We start from the raw sequence: 9,116 nt of genomic DNA on the forward strand, positions 1-9,116 counted from the left end.
GTCCTAAACTCCAGACCTCTTTCTCCAATGTCCGAGAATCCTGAAGATTTACAAGCCCTAATTCCTGCTCACTTTTTAAGAGGAGCGCCATTGATGTTCGCCCCTGAACTGCCTTCGGAGAATTTATCGATAATAAACCAATGGGAGCGGCTCAAGGCCTTTCATCATCGTCTTAGTCAACCTTGGAAGACTGAATATCTTCATGAACTTCACAAGCGTTACAAATGGAAAAACCCACAGCGGGATTTGCAGAAAAATGACTTTGTAGTCATAAAGGATGAGCTCCTACCTCCAAGTGAGTGGAAAATGGGACGAGTTGAATTAGTCCATACTGGAAAAGATAAACGCGTTCGAGTAGCTGACGTCCGAAAAGCGTCTGGAACTGTTACCAGACCAATAATCAAACTTTGCATGCTTCCGATTTGTGATAAGTCAGTAGATTGACTAGAATTGTATGTTTAGTATGTCCTACATGTTCTGTTGAAATTGTTCAAATTTGTGTTAGCGAACCCATTACTGCTGCTGCTTTGTTTTGTTCTTCTTTTCCCTTTGCAGATGGATCAGTTCCCAGAGTCAGAAATGTACCTGGCCTGCTTCCGATACCACCCTCTTCGCTTCTGCAAGCAGTTTAAACAGATGACCGTAAAGCAGAGAAAATACGTTGTTCGGGTACATCGATACTACAGTAACTGCTTTGCCCGGACGCATCTAATTGGAGGATGTACGTGAATGGAAGCCTCCCAGGAGTGTGGAGATCTCCATCATACTATGTTACATCCGGAACAAAATCAACGTCGACAGCAATCACGTCGTCAACAACAACTACAGCCTCGTCAACAACCACGACAACAACAACCACCAATTCGTCAACAACAACCACAACTTCGGCAACAGCAACCAACACAACGTCGCCAACAACAACAAACAAGGCGTCGCAGACAACTACAACGTCATCGTCGACAACAACAAGCACCTCAACGACGTCAACAACCCCAACGACGTCATCAAACAACCACACAACGTGATATTTAACAACAGTTACGTCGTCGTCAACGTAACATACGTAGAAGAACTGGTGCTGCTCCAGATGCCCAAGAGCTGGTGCAAATAATCGTCTCTGCCGTAGGTCAACTGTCTAGGGCCTTGAATCTTGCACTAGTGCAAGAGGGGCGAGATGTCGAGGATCCATCTGGTAACGACTTGATCGACCTCGACTGAGCCGCATTGGCCACAAATTCAGCGGCGGTGTAAGTACGACCCAAGCCCGGCTAAATAGAAGAACAAGTCAGTCTTCGACTAAAAACCCGAGCGCCTGCGGCCAAATTTTTTTAAATTAAAACCAAAAAACACACAAAACAAACAATTTAAACAAAACAAATTAAAAACGTTTATGAAAACAAACACTTAAATAAACATTTACAGAAACAACAAAACATTTAAACAACATTAATAAAAACCAGTGCAGGGATTGCCACACACACACACCTATATTTATTTAAAAGCAAAATTACAAAAATTAATACAATTAACAAAACATTTAAAACAATTCATACACGCACTACAAACCTAAAATTAAATACAACAAACAAATTGAATTTTAATAACAATAAACAATTGTTTATTTGTTTGTTAACAAACTGAATTACAACAACACAAAACTTCTTAATTCCTTTTTTTACTGAGACCCACAGCTATCGAAAGAGAAGTAAGTATATTTCAGGTTCTTTGAAATAAATTACAAATCGAAATAAATCTATTTAATTTGTTACATCTCTTGTAAAAAATTTAAAATTTTGTTTGAGTTATCCAAACAAAACAACAAATTCCTAATTGTTCCAATTGGAAAATTGTTTAAATTTTATTAAAAAATATTAAACAATTAACAGAATACTTTCATTTAAATAAAAAAGGTAAGACTCATGGCATAACCAAATTAACTAGCTAATTTTTTGAATTCATCAAAAGATTTCAGCACAAATTTCAATATACGGATTTCTTAAGGTTTCTACATAAGCCAAATTATCCCAAATTCTCACGTTGTTGTATGTGGAGGCCTAAAAGAATTTTATGATAATTTCCTGTCCAGCTCAAACTAAATACCGCTTAAGCATGAATGCCAAAAAATTGAAAATCCTACACAACATTTCCATCATTGCGGTTGGCTGTAAGGAAACGTGTGAAGGTTGTGCGAACTTTATAGTGCTGGTCAAAACAATTTGAATATATTCAGTTCAAAGATTAGGCTATAGTTCAGGCTATAGAATATTCTATAGTAGAGATACACTATAGACCATAGTATAGTCCAATCTATAGTAAAGTTCAGAGAATTAACTAGTTAGTGTATTTTCCAGGTTATAGACTATTGTAATGGCCAGACTATAGTCCAGACTGTAGTATAGTTTAAACATATACTAGTGAAATGTATAGTTTAGCGCCCAGATATGTATATTATGTTAATAATTTTTTTAAAGAATTTCATTTAATGACCATTTAAATCTGATTATTGTGTTACATATATTGTTTTTGCATAAGTTAGTAATAGAATCCATTTGCTTTAACAACTCCCATTTTTATATATTTCTGGTCACTTTATGTGCAGATTTTAATGCATTTTGTTATTCTATATTTATTCAGAATTATAAATTACACATTTGTCTTAAAAAATTTCTTAGAAACCTAAATGTTTTTTTATAATTGTGGCAACGCTACATAAATGATTAAGAGAAAAGGAAACTTCAAAAAACCTTAGACCTGGTTCACACTAGGAAACTTTTTTGATTTTAGTGTGTGAGAGAAAGAAATATCAACCATCTCTTTCTCTCACACACAAAATCAAAAGTTTCTCAACAAAAGTTTCCTAGTGTGAACCAGGTCTTATTTAATAAAAAAAAATGATTTTTTTCTACTATGGTGTGTACCATGGTATAAGTCAAAGTATGACAAGTAGTCCGACTCTCATATACAGGAAATTACTCTCTCACATCTACGAGTATCGTGTGAATTCGACTCTCTTGTTAGAAATTTAAACTTGTCAAAACCCTCGTATGTTTAACTTACTTTTTTGACCACTTTTAAGGATTGTACGCGAAATTACGGCTGTGCACAAAAAATCTGTAATTTTTTAAAATAATTTTATCTCACTTTTCATACAAAATTTTGTTTAAATTTTCTAAACTGGAAAAAAATATTTTTTTTTCTAATTATTGGCATTTCATTTTTGTTGTTGTTGCTGTTGAATTTTAATTTTCAAACAGAGTTTCAATTTTTGGTATTGAAAATTCGAACAAATTTAAAATTGTATTTTTTTTATAAAACTCTGTGTGTTTGGAATGCACCAATACATATACATTTTTGTTACTAACACATATTTAGAGTTATGTACTTTTTCTCTAACACATGCTTAGAGTTAGGTACTGCTGTCAAAGAGTCGGACTACTTGTTATACTTTGGTATAAATAATAGAAGGTAGTGCAAATTTGCCGTTATGTCAGTATGATTAATCATTTGACAATAAACGAGATTTGAAATTTATTAGGAAAATAAAGCTACACATTCTTGAATAGCAATCTCACTTTTGCTTATACATACTTCAAATCTTATTTCAAATTAAAAACATATATTTTTATTTTAAATAAAAAAATTTTAATAGCAAAATATTTTAGTCGCAATGAGCTGCCTTTTTCTGGACTGCGAGAGCACAAAGCACCATTTCAAAACAAAGAACATAAAATTTTTTAGAATTCCTACACTGCCGTATATGCGCAAAGACTGGCTAAAGGTTCATTGGGGAGAATCCATGTGAAAGCGGACAGCAGTCGGATTTACTGGTCCACATATCATTGAGTTTTTGAATGGAAACTCATTCCAATGTAAAAAATACGTTCTAATATGGATTGTTAAATTTTAAGAACATTGTCCCATTATAAGTTTGTATTTATTATAATTTGAAGGACCCACTGGTTTACTCCTTACAATTTTCGAAGCAAAATTTAAAAATTAATGAGAAGAATATCCGGTTAAGTAGAAATGCGGTACTAATGTCCCTAAGGTAAAATGGTTAATATAAATATAACATCAACAGAAATGCAAGTAAGGGCATAGTTGACGTTAAGTTCTTTTATGTGTACTTGGGCGCATACTCAGAAGAATTGGTACATCTAACTCTAGGATTAGCAAGTACTACACGTGCGCAGTTTAATTTATCTTAGCATTATGCAAGACTCTTTCATAATCTAGTAACTAACTAACTAACTAACTAACTTACTAACTAACTATTCTTAAGTTTTTCCGAACTACACATAGGCATTTAAAATTTTTCTTTATTATTTTATACCCTTTTTAATGTGGCAACGCTTTTTTGAAATGAAATGAAATGAAATGAAATAAACTTCATACACCTCATTACTAGTCAAAAGAATTAAATTGAAACAACTTTCTATATTTTTATACCCTTCACCTTCGTGAAAAGGGTATATATAAGTTTGTCATTCCGTTTGTAATTTCTATAATATAATTTTCCGACCCTATAAAGTATATATATTCTGGATCCTTACAGATAGCGGAGTCGATTAAGCCTTGTCCGTCTGTCTGTCAGTTTGTTAAAATCAGTTTTTAGAGGACCCCAGATATCGGCGAGATCCGAATCTTCAATAATTCTATTAGACATGCTTTCGAGAAGATCGCTATTTAAAATCAGAAAAATCGGTCGATAAATAACGAAGATATGAGCAAAAATCCGAGACAACCTCTGAAAATTTCATCAAAAAATTGTTATAAAAGCAACATCAACACTATATATAGAAAAAGATGTACACGTGTGGGTGTAGATGTATTTGGTTTCATTCAGCTGTGTATTTTTTGTATGTATACACAGCAAAAAAATATGATTTGCATTTTTTGTTAAAATAAAATAATTTTCCCTTTTGTTTTGCAAATATATTTTTTAATGAATAGAAAAAAGTATTTAAAACGTTTTCAATTATATGAGAGTAGATTGTGAGTTATTGTACAATAATTTTATATGCGAATAATGTAAGTTTGAAATTTAAAACTAACACAAATTTTTTCCAAGTGCTTTTTAAAACAATTTTTTTACGATAAACAAAAACAAAATCTACGTCTTGTCAATGTTTACCAGCAATGAATACGAAAGTGTTGTTGTTTTACTCTTGCTTGTATACTGTTAAGAACAACAACAACGTATTGCTAAGGTTAAGCGCATATAAGTGTATAGAAAACACACTGTCTACAGCTAAGCGCATTTACAAAAACAAAAGAGTACCAAGCGCATAGGGCTTGGGCACCCTTGGTTTGGATGCTGTTGGCGTCATTGCGTTGTTATTTTTGTTTTTCTGTGTTTTTCGTTATGTATGTTTAGATGTCTGTTGGTTTAGAAGCCTTGTGTATTTTGTGTTTTATTTCGTTTAGCGTTGTTGTTGTTCTTTTTGTTTAGCTTTTGATGTAATAATAATGTAGTCCGGAAAAAATTTAAAATTTATAAAAGATGTTTAAAATACACTATGGTGAAGGGTATATAAGATTCGGCACAGCCGAATATAGCACTCTTGTTTAACTATAACTCAATTAAGTGATAGTGTAGAAAAAAAGCAATACACTCAAATAGTTAAAAATTTGATCAGTCACTAACAAAAGGCTTCAATAATTTTCTTTGCACTATTTTTTTATAAAAATTAAAACATTTGTAAGACAATAAATTATTCAATTTTTTAAAAGATACATCTATTAAAATGGAAATTACAGATTTTGTTAGCGATGGCACTATGATAGACCCTACATATGCAGTTACCCCAACAACACTCATGCTTTAAAAAGAAATGGTTGAAACACCTAAATTCCAAAATTATGCCTTCTTCTGCTTAAGTATAACGATGTTTTCTTTAGCGAAATGGTGAACTCTCCTGGGAAAATTAAATTAATTGGTTAATTTTTTACCTCGATTGCCATCTGCGTTGCCAGTTTCCAAAATGATGTGGTTACTGGATGTTTGTTAGGCAAAAGCTTGGAATCTTTGTAAATAATGAACGGTTTACTTATTAATAATATTCGTCCAATGAGTTTTTGGTTGACTTAAACAATTTCTAGACTATCCTATTAACTTAAACTTTCAAATGAGTGAAACATTTCTCTGTTGAAAAAAAAATAGTGCAGGAATATTTTTTGAACTAGTAATTTAGTGTAGAAAAAATTATTTCACTAGGCTGTAAAAACAAATATTTTAACTATTTTTAAAATATTTTTAGTTAACAATTTTAAATATCACTATTATTGAATGAGGCTTATATTTTTCAATTCATCACTAAACATAAATAAGAGTAGTGAATAATTTTGAACTACCACTAATAATTAGTGATAGTTAAAAATTAGTGCACTACCCCCATCTCTGGTACTACTGCAACAAACATTTTTTTACAAAAAATGTTACTATGGCCGTAAATATAAATTTATATATAACTACTATCAAACGATCTAGTGCACGATAAAAACCTACTTTAAGTTGGAAGTATAAGAATCGGATGGTATAAATTTTTTGGTAGATTTCATCGTTCTAATAGGTGCACTATAACAACAAACTTTTTTCACAAAAAATTTTACTGTGGCAGTATATAGAAATTATATATAACTACTATCGGAAGATAAATAAATATAGAACTTTAAGTTGCAAATATAGAAATTAGATGGCATAATCTGTTGGAGATTCTAGGTAGGGTCAACTGTGGACCGACCCGTACAAAATACAACAGATAGCTTTTGTTTCATATAAAACTTGTTAATATCGAATTGTATCGCTATATATTTTTTAAGCCAACAAATAAGTATTATTATGAGACCGTTTACAATAAGGCTTTGTTACTCAGTACCGTGCAATGTACACAGACGAGGCATCTGGCGAATTGTCAAGATTAGGCTCGTACCTTGACCCACATAAAATTAACAAAGTGTTATATATTGACCTCCTGTGGATTTTGTGGTCCTATCATTCTTGGAATAGTAGAATGAATTACACATTATATATAGCAATTTTTACAAGACCTGATGTGAAAGTAACCGGATAAATGACACAAAGTATACAGAGATGTCACTTTTGACATTTGAAAAAGTCTAAAATCAGCTTTTGTTTGATTTTGAAATTGTTTGGTGAGAAGAGGTATATAAAATACAGCTTAAAAAAATCATTGAATTCGTTTTGTGCGAAAGAGAGGGAAATAGCTTTTTGCTCGTGACGTCTCTGTATACCCTGTGTAAATGATGTACTCCTAGAACACTATTACTGACTATAAAACATCTTATATATTCTGTGCCAAACGATAGCAAATTGCTGTTAAAGTAAATTTTTGACAGATATGAGGTGAATAAAATTTTACTAGCTCATTGGGCTACATAAATTTCTGACAAATGAAAATGAAAAATTTACAAAACAATAAATGTATGAAAATCAAAAATTTTAATATTTACAATTTAATTTCAAAATCCATTTCATATTTAAAATATTTATTTATAAAATTCATAAAGAACAAAAAACAGTTTATTTTTATTGGATGTGTTAAATTTTCGGGATTAATCAGTGAAAATTGTCAAAATTTATCACAGCAAGAAAAGTATCGTTTGGCACAGCAAAATGTAAAAATTTTCCCACCATAGAAAAATTACAATCCAACATAAAACTTTGCTACCATTTGGCACACACTCTAAATACATATATTTTGTTTAGTAATATGTTTTTGTTTTATTTGTTTCCACAGAAACTCACCACACAACAATCAAAAACAACTGGGTATAATTTAATATAAGCACACAAAGAAAACAACCCGACGAAAAATAAAACGAACCGTAACAACTGTTTTATTAAATAAACATTTTCTTTGGCGAGGTGTGTTATTTTTGTTTACAAATATGTGTTTCTGCTCATGGAAAAGACGCAAAAACTAGTTTTCATTATTTACATTTTCAATATGTGTTTATGCACGTGGAAAAGCTTCAAAAAAATAATTTTCATGATTTACTTTAAAAAAAATATTTTTAATCAATTAAAATATCTATATAATTAATAGGCAAAGCGATTTTTTTGACCCCTTTTACAGTATATATCCGATTTTGACCAAAAGTATATCATTTTAAAAGTATTTCTTCGAAGATGTGCACAACAATATATTAATGAGATCGGTTCAGATTTTTGGGAGCTATACGAATTTAAAGTTGTTACTAACACATAGAAACAACAGTCACACGTACGTATGCTTGAACTAAAAAACAAACAAAGCACGAAACAAAACATAAAAAGTAAACAACATCCAGTGATGCATATTTTTTAATCCCATTATGTACTCTAGTATATATAAATGTGGAAAGGAAAAAATCTGATAAAATATAAATATATTTGGGATTATATCGTTACAGAATGCCTTTTAATAAAAAAACATTCAAAAAATGTTACTATGTCTATATATAGAAAATGATATTCGGACGATCTTGTCCACGATTAAAACCTATATAGAACTTTAAGTTGGAAGTGTGGAAATCGGATGGCATACATTTTTTTGTAGACTTCTACTTTTTTTACAAAAAATTTTACTATGGCCGTATATATAAAATGATATATAACTGTTATCGGACGATCTTGTGTACAATAAAAACCTATATAAAACTTTAAGTTTGAAGTGTAGGAATCTATAGAATTTATATATCATTTTTTATATATTACCATAGTAGCATTTTTTTATGTTTTTTTATTAAAAAGCATTCTGTAACGATATAATCCTAAATATATTTATATTTTATCAGATTTGTTCCTTTTCACATTTATATACATATTTCAATTGATCAAAAATAATTTTTTTAAAGTAAATCGTGAAAATAAATTTTTTGCAGCTTTTTCACGTGCATAAACACATATTGAAAATGTAAATAATGAAAACGAGTTTTTGCATCTTTTCAACGTGCAGGAACACATATTTGTAAACAAAAATAACTCACAACACCAAAAAAAAAATTTTTATTTTGATGAAATAGCTTTACGGTTTATTTTATTTTTAGTCGGGTTGTTTTCTTTATGTGCGTATTTAATGTACTATACAATGTATAAAAAGTAGACCGACTCT

Source organism: Lucilia cuprina, chromosome 2 (genome assembly GCF_022045245.1).
Source record: "Lucilia cuprina isolate Lc7/37 chromosome 2, ASM2204524v1, whole genome shotgun sequence".
In the NCBI taxonomy this organism is placed as follows: Eukaryota; Metazoa; Arthropoda; class Insecta; order Diptera; family Calliphoridae; genus Lucilia; species Lucilia cuprina.